The sequence below is a fragment of the Halichoerus grypus genome, chromosome 8, assembly GCF_964656455.1.
Source record: "Halichoerus grypus chromosome 8, mHalGry1.hap1.1, whole genome shotgun sequence".
NCBI classification, from domain to species: domain Eukaryota; kingdom Metazoa; phylum Chordata; class Mammalia; order Carnivora; family Phocidae; genus Halichoerus; species Halichoerus grypus.
In genome coordinates this window covers 3,711,113-3,728,761 of record NC_135719.1, presented here as the reverse complement: position 1 = coordinate 3,728,761, position 17,649 = coordinate 3,711,113, and the positions used below count along the sequence as shown (strand labels likewise).

The 17,649-nt window shown below is 48.6% G+C and overlaps 1 protein-coding gene across 8 annotated transcripts in view; it reads right to left on the bottom strand.

Annotated features, from left to right (window-relative positions):
• BNC1 (basonuclin zinc finger protein 1) overlaps window positions 1–17,649 on the bottom strand; it is a 163,125-nt gene that overhangs the window by 91,292 nt on the left and 54,184 nt on the right. For all 8 annotated transcript variants that reach the window (XM_078078815.1, XM_078078820.1, XM_078078813.1 and 5 more), the window contains one exon: window positions 14,507–14,739. The gene's annotated coding sequence lies outside the window, so the exon portion shown is untranslated. The remainder of the gene's footprint in view (window positions 1–14,506; window positions 14,740–17,649) is intronic.

Genomic DNA, 17,649 nt, shown 5'->3' with positions numbered 1-17,649 from the left:
CCCCAGCAACACACACACACACACACACACACAGTTTTCCATGTTGCTCCCCTGGGCAGACTGGGTGCTTTCTGAAGGCAGGGTCCAACTTGTCCATTTCTGTACAATGCCTGGGGCCGTGCCTATTCTGGATGAATGAACAAATGAATGAACAAGTGAATGAAGAGTGAAGACTTAGTAGTCAGGCTGTCCTACTTAACTGTCAGTGTAGCACACCCATGTCTCGAGGCCAATTCTTACAACCCACTCTGCAGATGCATTTGGTATGACAGGAAGTAATTAAAATACACCATAAGCATTGAGGGAACGTTGTCAACGCTCATTCCTCTAACCAACAAACAATGTGGAAACTGCATTTCCCCCCCTGGAAATGGGGGCATGCTGACAAGTGGGAAAAGCAACAATCTCCAACACAATATGTAAAATCTAGTCGGGAAAAAAGAAGCCACATGAAGGAGGCCCATCCTCCACATTTTTGATGCAAGATTTACACATATATAGTGTTTGGGGTTATTTTTTTGGGAGGGTGGCTTTTAGGCCCTTTACGATAGGACTTTTATTTTTGCCCCTTCAGTAATTGTTCTTTCTTTCCAAATAATTTTTCTCAGATACGAAAGGCATCCACTGCAACCGTCTGCAACACATACACACACGTAATTTTGTGTTTCTTTTGCGAACTCACCCTTCCCTCCACGTGTAACTGTTAAAACCACTCTAGCGCTCAGGTCCCTTATTTAGCACCTCCTTAAAATTCAAGCTATTATTTCTCTTAATGAGCAAAATTTGGGGATATTATCCTACTCATCTGCACTTCTCGGAGACTACAAATTATCAGGAAGCAGCTCATGTCTAGACACCCGCAGGTGTCATTTGAATCACCGATTTAAGCTGTTTACACCCCACATGGTTTTATTTATCCTTCAACATCAGATCTCTGTTTAATTAAACTCTACTCTGGTCCTCCTGGCGAACGCCGGCAGGATCTCCATCCCAGTACAGAGGCGGTTTCGCCCTCTTGAATTCCATCTTCGCCTCTGTCTGTTCCAGCACAAGAACACTCTGGCGGCCCCCATCCTGACAGCCTGCGTTCCCCGAGTGCCCTGAGTCCTGAAAACCACAGGCAGTTGCCAAGGATGCCTCCCATTTACAAGCTGTTCTCCAGCTAACGCTGATCTTCCCCAGACGCTAAATCATAATCTTCATGTTTTTCGTATTTCACATTCTAGCCACAATTTCAACATCCCATCCCCGTGACATTAGGGAATGATAAATCAGCAGGCGGGACAGCTCCCCTGTACGGACTGGTACGGGCAGACTGGGCTGTGCCCACGCCCTCGCTCCCTCCACATGTCAGCGCCCGCGGGGTTAACCCTTTCCCGCAGCTCTGCCCCCCGCCCTCCCAGGGCCAGGAGCTTCCCCACGCCGCTATTTTTAACAACATAAAATAGCTCTTATTTCTTCTCTTTTTAAACTTTCCTCTTTTTTCTTTTTCTTTTCCTTCTTCTCCTGGCCTTGCGAGACCTAACAGTGCTTTAAGTCAAATAAATATGCTCTCGAACCACATGCGGTGTAAACACATTTTTTTTTTCTCTTAAATGAGTCTGTATTGACATCATTTTGCTCTCTCCTTTTCACCGTATATTATTGGAGGGGGAGGAAGGTGGAAAAGCATGTTCTCAGGTGGAGAAATACTGAATGCTAATGTTTTGTTGTTACTTTTTAAGGAGCTTTATTGAAGTATGACTTACATACATTCATCCATTTTACGGGACAATTCAATGGTGTGGGGTATATTTATAGAATTGTGCAACCATAGCCATAATCTAATTTTAGAACGTTTCTACCCCTCCAACACAAACTCCTCAGTGCGCATTTGCAGTTTCTGCCCCCCCTCCAGCCCCAACCTCAGGTAACAGCTAATTTACCTTCTATCTCCATGGGCATTTCATACAAATGGAATACTACAATAGGTGGTCTTTTGTGTCTGGCTTCTTTCACTTAGCCTAATGCTTTTGAAGTTCAGGGCTAATGGCTTTTATTAGTTGGCAAAGCTGTTTGGACTGGCCAAACTGTCCCAGAAGGCTACGTAATCTAATGTGTACATGCTAAGTGTGCTCTCAGAATGCGTGCTGCATAGACATGTCCCCTGCAGTAGAGTGAGCAACTCACTTTTCTGTTTAGGGTCAAGTTCTAAGGTGTTGCAGGGGAGGAGGGCCAGCCGAGGGCCATTCGCAAATACAAAGCCTCTCAGTCACTAGTTGGTATTGGTTTTGAATTAGAGAGAGAAAAATCCAATCCATTCAATTCACCTGTCAGTTTAAATGACCGCTCAGGGCCAGGTAACTTATTAGATAAATCCAAGGGCCTTTAAACGTTCCCCCTTTCATGTTATCTAGTGAGATTATATGTTAAAGTACTTTGCGTATGGAAAGGACATGCTCGTGGGGAGAGTCTTTTTCACGTTAGCTGATATAGATCATTGAGGGAGTGAGAAAGAGAAAGTAAAGGCCAAACGGGAGGTCCGTCCGAGGCAAGCAGGAGGAAGAGAAGGGTGGGAAGGAGGCAGGTCGGTGGTGAGCAGGGCGAGCTGTCCCTGCCCCAGCTCTTCTCAGCTGCTAGTGATGACCTTGGAGCTTTGGGGCCGTGTTTTCAAACTCTCCCCATGGCAGATTCCCAAGGGCAGCCCCGACAAGGAGCCCTTCTCCCACCTAAAGGTTGTGGCTAGAGCCCAGGTTCATAGCCAGGGCTGCACATCAGAACCTCCTGTGGGGCTTTTAAATGACACCCAGGCCCAGGCGGATCCTAAATCAGTTAGATCCAAGTCTCTGGAGATGGGGCCTGGGCATAAGTATGTTTGAAAATCTCCCCCGGGTAATTCTAATTCAGGGGAGGCCAGAGAGCCCGTGGGCTACAAAGAACAGCGCTTACCACATTTAAACGGGTACGAATCACCCAAGGATCTTGTTAAATTGCAGATTCTGATTCAACAGGTCTGGGAGGTCTGTGGCTCCTGTTTTTAGAACAAGCTCCCAGGTGATGCTGATGCTGTTGTTGGGTCCCGGACCACAGTCGGAAAGGTGAGGAGCTAGAGGAAAATCCAGGCTTTCTGGCGAGCACGGGGTGTTCTATCATCTACCTCTCTTCCCGACCAGCAGCATTAGCATCACCTGGGCTAGAAACGCACTTCCTTGGGCCTTACCCCAGACGTATTAAATCAGAAAATCCGAGGGCAGGGCCCAGCAACGAACACACTGTTTTCACAAGCTCTCCAGGTGATGCTGACGCACATTACAGTTTGAGAACCATGGATCTATTTGCATTTCCTAAACATGCAATGCCCCATACATGTATTCCTCCTGGCTAGATGACTTTTCTTCCTCTGACCCTCCCTCCACCAAACTCCTATTCATCCCTCAAAACACATCTCTTCTGTGGTATTTTCTATCCCACGTTGCACTGTTAAGTGTTTAACGACAGACTCCCCAGAACCTGCTTTTATAGCATTTGTCAATTTCAAGCTATCAGCGTGGAGATGCTGAAGTCAGAGCCGGGACGAGATGCATGCTTGCCAGCAAGACATGGGCTCCTGCCTGCCACCCCCTCTATCCTCTACGTCCTTAACCCGCTGCAGTAAGTATATGGCGGGCTGGCTGACTTCTTGCTAGGTGGTGAATTCTCTGAAGGCTGGTTCCATGTCTTTCCTCTGCCCCCCTCCAGCATCTTCAAGTGGGGCCTGCATATAGAAAGTCCTTCTTGTATCTCTACCGAATTGACCCCGACCTCTGTTGTGACATCATAGTCCCATACCCACACAGGTGACTGAAATTTTCAAAATGAAAACTGTTCATCAGTGAGATCCTTGCTTTAACGTAAAAAAAAATAATTTTAGATGGAGCATAATGCCAGGTACCATTTATATTTTATTCCAGGCTTTGGGCACAGGCCATCAAGTTAATTATGACGGTATCCCCATTAGAAATAGCATGAGTTAGAAGCACGGCGTTTGTTTAGTGAAAAGCTAGGCACGGAAGTGGAAGGCTGCAGAAGGTGGCCTCATGGAGGAGGACCTTGAGGCCGGGGAATGTGCTCCTGGCTCTGCCGCTGACCTGGTCTCAGGGCTTCCCACCCTGCATGCCCACCTGTGAAGGAAGGTGCTACACCAGCTTCCCAGCTCTAAAGATCTATCTCTAGTTGGTAAATTCCAATTTAGGACTCCCAAATGCTGTCTGCCCAGAGAAGAAAGCATGAATTCAGAAATGTTTTCTTCATTAAAAAAAAAAAAAGCCTTTCTGTTTTATGGAAAGGGTTAAATATCTAATATGCCCTAAAGCATTAAGGGCTTGGCATCTTGTCCTCCTTCCTCCTGATGAATTGCCTGACACTTCCCTGATCCTGCAGCTCCTTTCTTTAGAAAATAACATTTGGTTCTAGTCATGGTAGAAGCCTGGGCTTTGCTGATTTAAGGCTATGAAGGAATGTGACAGCAAATTTAAATACTTTCCTATCTATAAAAGCACCGGGTCCTGAAACACAAATGTTAACAGAAAACACTTCTTAGGTACAACAGAGTTATCGCTAATCATCAGTGGTTCGGTTAGTATTTGTTTATCTCTCATTCTCGTTAGCAACTGCAAAACTTGGATTCAGTTATAATTTTCTGTATCGCTAGACCATGTTAAGGCTGGACTGTAATTTCAAGGTTCAGATCTCCACGGATTAACTTTACAGTATGAACGCTTAGGACACGCATTTTCTCTTATTAAGATATAGGCTTACATCTCAGGGATCACAGCACTGATTCTGCAGAGAAAGGATTTATTGATAAGGTGTATTACGGTATTTGGAGATACAAATAGACAATGGTGCCAATAAAAGAGGCGATTTTCAAAAGACTCTCCAAGGAGGCTTAAATATTTTTGGCAAGTGGGAGTTCAGGGATAAACTATTCCCTTGGCAATTCAAAAACATAAATTAGGATAATTGTTTCAGAAAATGGTTGGGGAAGGAGATGTGCTGATAAGTTTGAGCTCCAATTAAGAAGTGTCTTTTTCAGCTCACGCTTCGACTCCAGATACGTCTCCCTTCTGTTCGTCAACACGGCCTCAGACCCCTCTACTTCAAGATCATCTGTCTTATCCCTTCATTTGGGTTGACAACTTGGGTTTCAACATTAGGTAGAGGGAAACGAATAAAAGATCATTCCGAATTTAAACAAAGAATGAATTTCAGGAAATACCTCAGCAATGTTTTTATTCGTTTCCCACTGGGGGCTCCGTAACGCGTCAGACTGAAGCTGTTAGCTCACCCACGAAAATCAGTTCGGGGCCCCTGCTGTTCGTTCCCCAGGATGCCATTCTCCCAGCTTGGCATTCCGTCCGGAAGGGTCTTCTTTCTTCCCTCTCCTTCACATTCCATATCCAGACAATCACTAAATCCTGCCAACTATTGCTTGTAATGCGTCTAGAATACAGCCTCCCGTTTTTTGTTCCTTCTTAACTTCAGAGTGCATAGTCATCACTGGGGAGCTTTGTAAAAATGTACAACTGCAGCACTCTTCCCCCAAGCTTCTGATTCAGGATGTCCACAGTGGGTCCCAAGAAGTCTGTAATTCTAACAATGCAGCCAGGGATCTGGGAGCCAGCGGGGATGAGCAATGGGAGCTAGAGTCGGAGGGAAGAAGCATGTTCCAGGCAGGGAGGCCAGGAGCTGAGATGCCCAGGCAGGAGAAGCTGATAAGGAGGGACAGAAAGGACAGAGAGGCAGGGAGCAGCCTGATGCTGAGCTGCAATGTGGGGGCCTCCCAGACCATGGGAAACAGGCCTGCTTTGGACAGGCGGGATCTGAGGTGCCCGTGAATCCCAGCCGGACATGTCAGTTGGAAGCAGGAAATGAGGATCGGTAGCTGGGGAGCGAGGTCTGGGCTGGACGTGATCATCTGCTCTCTGGAACAGAGCTTGCCAACTGCCATGAGAAGCCTGTCAAGATGGAAGCCCATTTAAACAGCAATTGGGGAAGATGAGCCAGCAGACAATATGGGAGGAAGAAAGAAAAGGACTGTGGAAAACCAGGAAATCAAAGCGGAAGTGGTTAGCTATGTAACAGTCACCCTAGTATTTTTGGTGCCTTGAACAGAGCAGGGATATAAAAAATGTTTTCCAATGGAATGGAGATGCTGCAGGTCACGGAAGGTAAGAACTATGGGGATTTGTCCCATGAAGCACTTAGAAGGTCCCTCTGGGACCTGGCAAGGGCAGCCTCAGTGGAAGGGGGGTGGGCGGATGGCAGGTGGTCTTGGAGGAACTAAGTGGTGGGGTGTGTAGTTGGCAGGTGCTCAGAAAGCATCACCGAACAAGATGAGGAGAGGGGGGACAGCAGGTGGATGGGGCAGCAGGTGGGGGTGAGTTTGCTTTGAAGACAGAGAGTGGTAAGGAAGCAGAGAGCAAGGCTATTTGGTTTTTCCCTGGGTAGGTAATCCCCTTCCATTTGGGGTACATGGGCTTTTTTTTTTTTAAGATTTTATATATTTATTTGAGAGAGAGAGCACGAGGAGGGGCAGAGGGAAAGGGACAAGCAGATTCCCCACTGAGCAGAGAGCCCAACCCAGGGCTCGATCCCAGGACCCTGGGATCATGACCTGAGCCAAAGGCAGACGCTTCTCCCAGGGGCTTTTAACACCTGAGCTGAGGAGAGACCTTCCCTTACAGGCCTCGCATCTTTGTGCTCATCTGGGTTGTTCAAAATGTGATGGTCAGGATTTCCTTTTTTGAAGAAACAGTTCCTTAAAAGGCCACGGTTAAAACCACGTTTGGTCCGCGTGTTTGGCACCTGCTCTCCCGACAAAAGGGAATTGTGACCGAATGTCATCTGATCATGGCACGTGTTCCTGGGCCTGGCGCCTTGTGTGCACGCCCCACAGGGATCCCCCAAGGTGGGGACCTTCATGCACACTCCCGGGATGCGGAGGCTGACCGGCAGCCTCCCTCCTCCCCTGGGTGGTCAAGCCGGGATTCCAGCCTCGCCGCGCCTGCCTCAGAGGCCTCAGGACTGCGCCCGGCCACCCCTTGCCCCAGCTGTGTACATTCCAGAATGACATGACCGCGTCTCCCCCCAAGTTCCTGACCTTTTCACATTCCAGACCCTTCCCTCTAATTGAGGTGTGGTTTCCGCAGTCCCGCTCGAGGCAAAGCCCTCGCAGCTCTGTCCCCCAGCCTCCCCGCCCGCCTCGCCCCTCCGCAAAGCACACAGAGACCCGGCAGCGGGCAGGAGCCGCTCACCTTCCAGAACCCCACGGGTGCACCAGCACGCCCGCGCCGGCCTCGTGGGTGGTCCGGCAGCTCCGCCCGAGCCCCTGCCGTCTCCGAAATCCCATCCACTTCGAGGCTTGTCGGAACGCCGGGCACTGTGGTAGGTGCCAGGTGGAGGGGATGCCACGTCACCCGCCCCCCGCCGCCAGCTCGGTGCTCCCTCGGGCACATGACGCAACCATCCCTCGGAGGAGTAACTACCACGGCCACCTCCTGGGGGGGGGGGGGGTCAGAGCTGGCGCTCAGCCGGCCTTCCTGCATCCTCCAGCATTACACAGCTCCTGGCACAAGGATGGAGTCACAGCCCAGGAGCCTGCAGGCTCGGAGCTGGGCTGTTCCAGGAGGGACTCAGACAGGAAGAATTAGGCAAGATGACTGGGTAAGGCGATCTGTCACTACGTTGCATGTTTGGGTGAGAATTTAATGGTTTAAGGGATGGATCTCTTAAATCCAACCTACCCAGCAGGATGCATCTCCACTTAGCTGTGTGTGTCTGTGTTCCTTCCATATTAGTGTTTAGCCAATTAGGGATTTCAAAAACCTCTGTTTCTTACTGGAGATGTTATAGGTGGCTTTCACTGCCAGACATGAAACCGTTGATCCAAAGACAAGGAGGTTTAGATTGAAGAGAGGACAGAAAAGAAACAAGCAGGAGGGCGGGGAGCAGAAATCTTCATGTCAACACTGATCTCCGGGGCCACCTTCAATCTGGTTCATTCTGGAATTAAAGCAGAGCTGCACGGTCCACAGCCTTGCAACAGCCGGTGAAGGTGTGGCTTAGAGTGCCCACCTCCCCTTCTTCTGGAGGAGGGGAGGGCATGCCAGCGCATTTGGTCTCAGGCGGTGTGAAGCCTCCAGCCGGTGGGCATCCTTCTGCCCAGGACCACCACGCAGACTCCTGGCATCCTGGCCCACCAGGGAGCCCCCCTTCGGCCAGAAGAGCAGACACCATTCAAAGCATTCAGCATCCTGGCTGCTGGTGTAGAGGTTCTAGATCTGAGATTCACGACATCCCGCCATGGGCTTCAGGAGCTCCTGGAACCCTCCTCGAGCATATGTAATATTTCGTATGCTTTTTCCTCTGCAACTATGACCTGAGTCTCAAGGCACCTGTGGGCCAAGAGGCTAAGTGCCATTTGCCTTGTGTTTCTGAGCCAACGTTCAGTGGAGTTGTTTGGAGATGGGAAACAGAAGGCTTTCAAAAGACTTGGGTTTTAATACAAAGTATGGTATTTTGATGCCGTGTCTTCCCTCTGTCGGGAGGTCCTTGGGGGTGCAGAGGTTGGCCTGGGATGCTTTTTCAGGGTGCATTTAAAAAAAATTCCAGTATAAATAACATACAGTGTTGTATTAGTTTCAGGTGTACAAAGATAGTGATTCAACAATTCTTGTACTCAGTGCTCATCATAAGTATACTCTATAATCCCCATCACCTGTTTCCTCCATCCCCCACCCACCTCCCCTCTGGTGACCAGCAGTTTGTTCTCTAGAGTTAAGAGTCTGTTTCTTGGTTTGTCTCTTTTTTTCTTTCCAAGTTTGTTTTGTTTCTTAAAGTCCACGTATGACTGAAATCATATAGTATTTGTCTTTCTCTGGCTGACTTATTTCACTTAGCTTTATACTCTCTAGATCCATCCATGTGGTTACAAATGGCAAAATTTCCTTCTTTTTTATGGCTGAGTAATATTCCATTACATACACACATACACACACACATACACACACACACACCATATCTTCTTTATCCATTCATCAGTTGATGGACACTTGGTCTGTTTCCATAGTTTGGCTATTGTAGATAATGCTGCCCTAAACATTGGGGTGCATGTATCCCTTTGAATTAGTGTTTTTGTATTCTTTGGGTAAATACCTAGTAGTGCGACTGCTGGATTGTAGGGTAGTTCTATTTTTAACTTTTTGAGGAACCTCCATACTGTTTTCCACAGTGGCTGCACCAGTTTGCCTTCCCACCAACAGTGCACGAGGGATCCTTTTTGTCCATATCCTCGCCAACATTTGCTGTTTCTTCAGGGTGCGCCTGGATAAGCTGATTTTATTTCTGTTCTTTCAGGTACCGGGGAGGAGAAGGGAAGGGACAGTGGGTAGTAGCAAAATGCCCTGAGAGATACTGCTCTCTTCACGATGGAGCTTCTTCGAAGAACTGCCTGTCCTGGATTCTCTCCATTTCCGTTCTCATGTATACCCCTTAAACCTCAGTGATTTGACTTCCTCTCACCTGTGTCCCCAAATCGCCCACCTCAGGTCACCACTGACCTCCAACGTAACTGTCCTTAAGATGCTTTTCAATTCCTGCCTTACCTGACTTGCTTGCAGTTCTATAAGGACCTGAATAATGAATTTTTATCTATCTTTGTCAAAGCATGCACTATCTACAACACTATTAGCTATCGTTCACAAACTCTCTAGAAAAAACAAAGAATCTTAACTAAATTTAACCACCAGTTCTGACCCTGCTAAATTAACTTGATATCAATATTCATACATTCCTTAAATAATTGTCGAGGACCTACTGGGTGCCCTTCACTGTGCTGGGTCCTGATGATGTAACGGTGGGCCAGCCCTGTGGTGGCAAAGTAGCTTTCTAGATGCTGCAGGAATGGAGTGAGTTGGGTCTGGGTGCTCTTAGGAGAATCACTCTGGGGTTGGGATTTCAATTGTTCCTACCGGAACTGCATTACTCATCTAGGCTGCTCTAGGCTCCCTGGCGACCTTAGTTCTCACAAAGTTAAGACAATCACAAAGTACTTTTCCTTTATGCGTGCGTGCACACACACACACGAGTCAGCAATAGTTCCAAAATTGGGCGAAAGTGACCAACAGGGCATCAATTTTCTAAAGTACTCAAGGGACCCCAGATATGTATATATATATATGTGTGTGTATATATATACACACATACATACATATATATATATATATATATGAGAGAAATTTGGCCCTAAGGACTTAAAGACTCAGAAAATACTGTATAGTTGAACCTCCAACTTGCACGCTTTCCAATCTGGCAGAAAGAGGGGGCTGACCATGCAGCCACACGGATCTGGATGCAGGTGGAGAGGATGACTAATCAGGCAGTAACAGGATGAGACAGGGATTTTCCTGTTGCCTTGGAATTATAGTGAAGTCAGTAAGCCACTCAATCTAGAGAGGATCCAGGGTCTTCCAGTGAGAACAGCCACTGTCAGCAAGGCCTGCTGGGAGGTAGAAGGACCAATCCCATTCCCAGAGAGCTGCCTACTTTCTCACTCACAATAGAAAGAGCCATGAGAAGGTTTCTGGCCTTAAAGGGTTGGTTATGCTTGGGCCATACTTTCCCTTCTTCATGTGCAAGGGGTGGGGGGAATAGAGGTACCCCCCTTAAAGCCAAGTGATGGAGACTCCAAGAGAATCACCAGTGAGGACTGCAAGTTCTAGGCAAAGGGGGCTGGAGTGAGGGGGGTAGATGACATCGGCTTGTGTTCCTGCTGGCTGAGCTGCAGAACCTGCAGGTGGTCAGTGGAGGAAAAAGCACAGGAGTGGAGGCGGGGAAAGTCCCCTGGGAAGAGTGTCCTGGGAACACGGCAGCTTCAAGTGTTGGCTTTTTGTCTTTTCAGGTCCTATCAACCCACTTTTCCAAATCCTCAAGATCTCCAGACCCTTTCTCCGGGCTACCAGCCCCCTCCCCAGTTGACAAGAGGCCACACTGCACAACTCCTGGGGCGCTTCCACTAGGCCACAGTGTGAATTGTTCAAATGGTGGCCCTGCCCACTTAGGATGCATTCAGCTGCAAGGAACAGTAAGCCACAAATGGCTTAATCCAAAATGGCATTTACTGGTCACTTAGCGAGAAGTCTGGAGCTAAGTAGTCCCAGGACCGGCGCAGCAGCTCAGCCATGCCATCAAAGACCGAGGCTCTGTTTTTATACTCTACCATCCTCAGCACGTTGGCGTTGTGTCCATTGCTTGTCTCCCTGGGGTTACAACAGGGCTGCTGTAGCTCCGGATATCGTATTCTGACACGAGTGGCTCAAGGTGGAAGAAGAGGGGCAGAAACAGGAAGCTACAGACTGAGAAGGGCTATGGTCCAGAGTTCCTTTACGTCACATTGACCCAAACAGAAGAGAACAGGATTGCCAACCATGGTGCTTGCCCTGAGGTCAAGGACCCACCAGTGTCCTTTTATCAGTAGTAAATAGGCTGAGTACATTGGCTGAAGACGCAATGACAAGACCCTTGGATCTGCTTTCAAGTGTTTTCTTCACTAAGCTAGAACATAGGTTCATTTCACGTATTCCTTCCTTCACTCATGAATTTAGTGACCGTTTATGGGATAACACCCACATGGCAGGCTCTGTGCCAGGTCCTGGAATCATGGGTCATTCTCTTTAACAACACTCAGATGTTTGCTCTGTCTCTTAGGTCTGTCCCCTTCTCTACCACCTGATCAGCACCAGTTCTAGTCCAGCCTGATCATTTGCCTCCTTGGTTCTCACTCCTGGCTGGAATGTTGTTGCTTGGCCCATTAAAATACCAGATACTCAGCCTCATAACTGGATTCTTGATAGATCCCATCGGTTCTTACACCCACCCCCAAGGTGGCTATTCCAAATGTCTCCCATTGCCCATCCAGCCCCACCTTACTCTTCTCATTAGATCTTTTCTATTTCCTTCCTGGGCAAGCAGAGGTCAAGAACATGTTTTCCCAGCTTTACTCTCCTGCATGGACATGCTTAGTTACCATAACTTCAGTCAGTATCACCTAGAGCTACTCTTTCTTTTCTTGTCCTCCTTTAAACCCCGGCTCAAAGGTCACCTCCTTTTTAAAACCTTAACAGTAATAATACCATCACCAGCACTTATTATGTATCTGGCCCTGGGCTGAGCATTTCACATGAATTATCCCAATTCTATCCTCACAAAGCTATGAGGAGGGCATCATGTCCACTTGGTAGACAAGAAACGGAAGCACAGGTTAAGTTCACTTGCCCGACGTTCTTCCAGGGTGGGGCCGGGATTCAAGCCTGGATCTGCCTGGGACTTGAAAAGTCCTGCTCCTCAGCACCGGGCGAAATCTCCTGGGGCTCACTCCACCCCTGTCACTTGTGCCTTCCCTGCTCATGCACACACATCCTCTCCCCAGACAATCACCCCACTGATGACATCCATCTCTCTTCTTGTCAATTTCCTGCCCTGGACTGGGAGTGCCCAGAGGGCAGAGATCCTGTCTGATTCACGGTGTCCTCCCCAACACCTGCCACTCCCATTGTGTGGTAGCCAGCGGCGGAGTTGGAGTCATGAGTGAGGGTGACACCGGCAGAGGGCAGGGCTGAATCAGGACCAGTTCCCGGCAAAAGGGGTTGCTCGGCTATGAGGTACACACTGGCAGGCTTAGGGTTCACCTCCCTGCATCATTCATTCCCCAAGTATGTATGGGGTGTCCGCTACGTGCCAGGCACTATTTTAGTTGCTGGAGACAAAAAAGCAGGTAAGAATCCCCGCCCTCCCCCAGGAAGCCGACACTCCAGGGGGTGCAGGCACATGTTTTCCCAGGCAACGTGCCTAGGTTTCTACCCCCCATCTCCCTGTTTTTCCTCAATGCTGGGACACTTACAGTGTTTGGTGTCAAACTGACTTGTATCTCCTAAGAGTTCTATCTCCTATGTTCATCACTCAGGCTAAAGAGCTGAAGAACCGTAAATAAAAGCAAGTACTGAAGAGACAAAATCTGAAGGCTTAAAAGTCACCTCCCCCTCTGCTGAACCGTCACCTGCACAGGGCTCCTTGTCGGGTATGAGACAAGGCTCCAACTCCCACTTTTCTGTGACTGTAAGTCCTCAACTGAGCTCCTTCTAAGGGCAAGCCAGAGTGCCTTCACTCTGTCCCTCTAGAGGGCCAGAGCACCTTAGGTTTGGAGCTCACCCATTTTCCCCCTGTCCCACGCCGGGGGTGGGAGTTTGCCCTTTAGGACCAGATGAGACAGGAGGCTGCTTGCAGACCCCCCAGACCTGGATAGAGGCAGCCCCCATTCCACCAATGCATCCGTCCATCGTCAGCCCTGACCATCAGGTGTATGCATGCCACACCTCAGGAGAGATCACGGATGAGGAATGCAGGTCCACACAGGGTATGTGACCTCCTAAGCTCGTCACTCTGGGTCACACCATCCAGGGCACCCAGCGCTGTGTCTGCCCCACCTGGGGGTGCGGGGAGGGAGATGTGCACTGCAGCAGGCCTCTGCCCTTAAGCATTGAGGTCACCCACCTATCCATGACCTGTGGAATAGAGAGCTGGAGGCAGGGCCGATTGAGTTCAGACACTACGGCCTCTCCTAGGAGTCCCTAGCCTCGCCAAGGACAATTCCAGGGCCCAGAGCCCTGGGCTCCACTGCCGATGGCATGTCTCCGGCTGAGCCACCTCGGCCTGGGGCATGCAACCCCACCCTTGGCCCTGGCCCAGGAGTCCCTGCCACGGTCTGCCCACTGCTCAGCCTGCTTGTTGAGGAAGAGACGTTCCCATGCTGGGCATGTCCTGATTGCTGATTCCAGAGTTACAGGTCCAGGGCAGGGCTGGGAGTGAGCTACGGCTACTGACATGTGCCCAGCGTCACCCAGATGTCACCGAACAGGCATCTGTGCTTTCCCCAGCCCCAATTCTAGATCAGGCAGTCTCGGGCCTAATCTTCCTGCTGCCAGGCCACCCTTCCCGCCTCCCACCTCCATGCCCTGCATAGGGAGCCTGCCCTGCCTCCATCCCTTTTGTAACCCTGTCCCTGGGGACGGGAGCATGCAGATCCTCTGAACCTAGGTCCAGGGGAAGGAGCTGGTTTTGCAGCCATGTGGGGGTGGGGGTCTGGGTTGCCCTAGGCACCATGGGAGGGGCCAGAAAACCTCACAGGAGGGGGTGCAGGAAGGGTTTGGATGGGCAGTGGCCTGCATGCCCGAGTCAGGCTCTGGGGTCTGCAAAGAGGTTAAGCCTCCAGGATGCTAAAGGGGCTGGCTGCATCCTCCTGGGAGGAACCCATGGGCCATGGCCTCGGTGCGTCCTGGGACAGGCCACTGTGCCCCTCCCAGACTAAGCCCCGGGCAGACGCTCCCTAGCCCCGTCAGCATGAGGTCATCCTGCCGGTAGGAATTTCCTGTCCCTTAAACACTGAGTGGAGACGGTCCCGCCCACTGCCCCATCCGTGGGCTCCCGGACTCACCAAATACCTCAGGCATTCATTGCCAGGCAGTGCCGGGTCCTGGCCTCGGGGCCTCGTCAGGGCTGGAGAGCGGGCGGGTTCCACCATCTGTGGCAGAAAGCAAGGCCAAGTGGGCGGGCCGGTTCCATGCTGGTGTTCTCTGCACCGCCTTCCTGAGCGGCGGACGACTGTGTCCCATCGAGCTCTCAGCCTCCCAGTGCTTGGCAGAGTGGGTGGTGCGGGAACCCGGATCTCTGGGGAAATGAAGACCCAAGCGACAAGGTGAATTATCAGGTGACTCAGGCTAAGAATGTGGGCATTAGCCACAAAATCTGTCTCCTAGTCAGACGATGGGGACACAAACCCCTCCCTGCTGGGATGGGAGCCCAGGTGGAAGTTCCTGGGTGTGCGCTCATGTCCTTTCCAACATGCTCCGTGCACAAGAGGAATGCACGAAACCTCTGTCCGCTGTTAAAGCTGTGAGGGGCTCATCAGGCGCCTTTCCCTGGGGCTGTGGTCTGTCATGTCTGGACACGGGAGGAAGGAGGGGTCTGAGCCAGTGTCCCGTGGGAGGGAGGATAAGACGGGCTCAGAAACGGCAGGCTGTGGTGGAGGGCCAGGGCCAGGACTCTGTGAGGTTCCTTAAAAGAAGAGCTGAAGGCAGAAGTGGAGAGGATGTTTGTGTATGTGTGTGTGGGGTAGAGATTCTGGGGGATAAGGGGACCCAACTGTCAAAATGCCACCAGAACGGGAAAGGGGGACCTCTCTTCGCTCTGGAAGGGGCTCGGCGTGTGAGGACACCTGGCACCCTGGGCCTCGCTCAGGCCTGCTGTTTGGAGATCCAGGATGCAGTGTCCTGGGGCAGGCGTCCTGTCCCGACAGGTCCCTTTGGTCCCAGAGCCACAGTCACGGGCGCCCTCAAGTGGCTTCACAGTGGCAAGAGGAGGATGGGGCTCAGGATGGTGAGCATCTGTGATACCTTTCCCTCCTCCCAGAAATAACCTAGCTGGGCTTCAAGGCAGCCAGGAAGACTGAATGGCTCAAGACGGGTCCAGAGATACTGAAACCAGAATGAGTTTTGAAGATGTGTCCCTATTTGTATCCACAAGCTGCAGAGATCTGAGAGAACCGGAATATTTAAGCATATGATAATTTATTCTTCATATTTCTCATTTATCCCCCCAATAAAATACCACTTACTGCGAGTCTTCTGATTACAACTCAGTATTTGTTTATTTAGAAAATGTGGACAATACAGAGAAACCATGGAGAGACTAACAAACATTACTTGTAAGCTGATCCCTACGGGTAACTACTCTGCATTCTGTATTACACACACTGCTTTGTAATTTACTTTATGCAGTTCCAAGTATACCGTGGATCGCTTCACATGTCAATAAATGTTCTTTTACGTTATTTTTTAATGGTAGTTTGGCATGCCTTTTTGTAAGCCTGCCAGAAATTATGTAACCAGTTCTTCTGTTGAACACGAAGGTGGCTTAAAACTGTTAGCCATAAAATAAAGTGGTGATGACCAGCCCGAGAAACAAATCTATGCACACACACAAGATGAGTTTCTTAGGACGAATTCCGCGGAAGATACTTGCTGCCGGCGGTATGCACATTTTTAAGGCTTTGATACATGTTGGCAAGTTGTCTTCCAGAAAGGTTGTTTCAATTTACACTCACCTACAAAGTAGGAGAATGCCTGTCGCCCAACAACTTCACCCAAACTGGATATTATCCATCTTTTAAAATCTTTGTCAGCTTGCAAGTGATCATCCTTAACTGTTTAGATTCCCATTACTTTGATTTTTAGCAAGGGTCACCAAGGCATCTTTTCACTATTTTCAGTTCTTCTTGTGTACACTGCCTATTTGCATAATTTATTTTATTCCTGAATGCTTATGAAGTCCCAGACATGGAGCATTTTCTACTTGATGTGCTCAGCTTTTCCTCACTGACTTCTAGGAACTCTTTATATAATATTATTAGGCCCTTGCTTGTCATGTTATGAAGACTTCCTTCCTGTTTGTCTTTTAACTTCGAGCTTGTCTGTTTGGCCTTATATACATTTTAAATGTTTATGTAGTCCAAACTGTCAACCTTGGTGTTACAGCAAGAAAAGTTTTGTCTTTATCAAGAATATAAAAAACAGAATTTTCTATACCCTCTCATTTATAATTTTCTCATTTACATTTCAATCTTTAATTCTTCTTGCATTTATTCTGATGTCCGAGTCAAATTGAGGATCTAATTAACTTTTTTTTTTTCAAAGTTTGGCCAATTTTCCCAACATTCTTTTTTGCCCCCCAACCTTATTGGTTGAGCACTCTGATCTTTTTTCCAAAATTTAACATGTGATTGTTCTGATTAATACTTTGATTTTTCATAGGCTTATTAGACATTTGCATTTCTTCTTCTGTAAATGCCTACGCATATGTCCTGTTTTCCTCAGCACCTTCTTCTCCTGTGGATTGGAAAGTATACTTCATATATTGAAGACACACTCCTTTTTTTGCTCATATTGCAAATGATATTGCAAATCCTTTACCCAGTGTGAACTCGGAGAATTAATTTTCATAAAACATTTTGGCTTATAGAGTCTTTACATTAGTCCTCTTATTTTTTTAATTTAATTTTATTTATTTTTAAATTTTATTATGTTATGTTAGTCACCATACAATACACATCATTAGTTTTTGATGTTGTGATCCACGATCCATTGTTTTCATATAACACCCAGTGCTCCATGCAGTACGTGCCCTCCTTAAACCCATCATCAGGCTAACCAATCCCCCCTCCCCCCTCCCCTCTAGAACCCTGTTTGTTTCCTTTTTTTTATTGTTATGTTAATCCCCATACATTACATCATTAGTTTTAGATGTAGTGTTCCATGATTCATTGTTTGTGCATAACACCCAGTGCTCCATGCAGAATGTGCCCTCCTCAATACCCATCACCAGGCTAACCCATCCTCCCACCCCCCTCCCCTCTAGAACCCTCAGTTTGTTTTTCAGAGTCCATCATCTCTCATGGTTCGTCTACCCCTCCATTTCCCCCCCTTCATTCTTCCCCTCCTGCTATCTTCTTCTTCTTTTTTTTTTTCTTAACATATATTGCATTATTTGTTTCAGAGGTACAGATCTGAGATTCAACAGTCT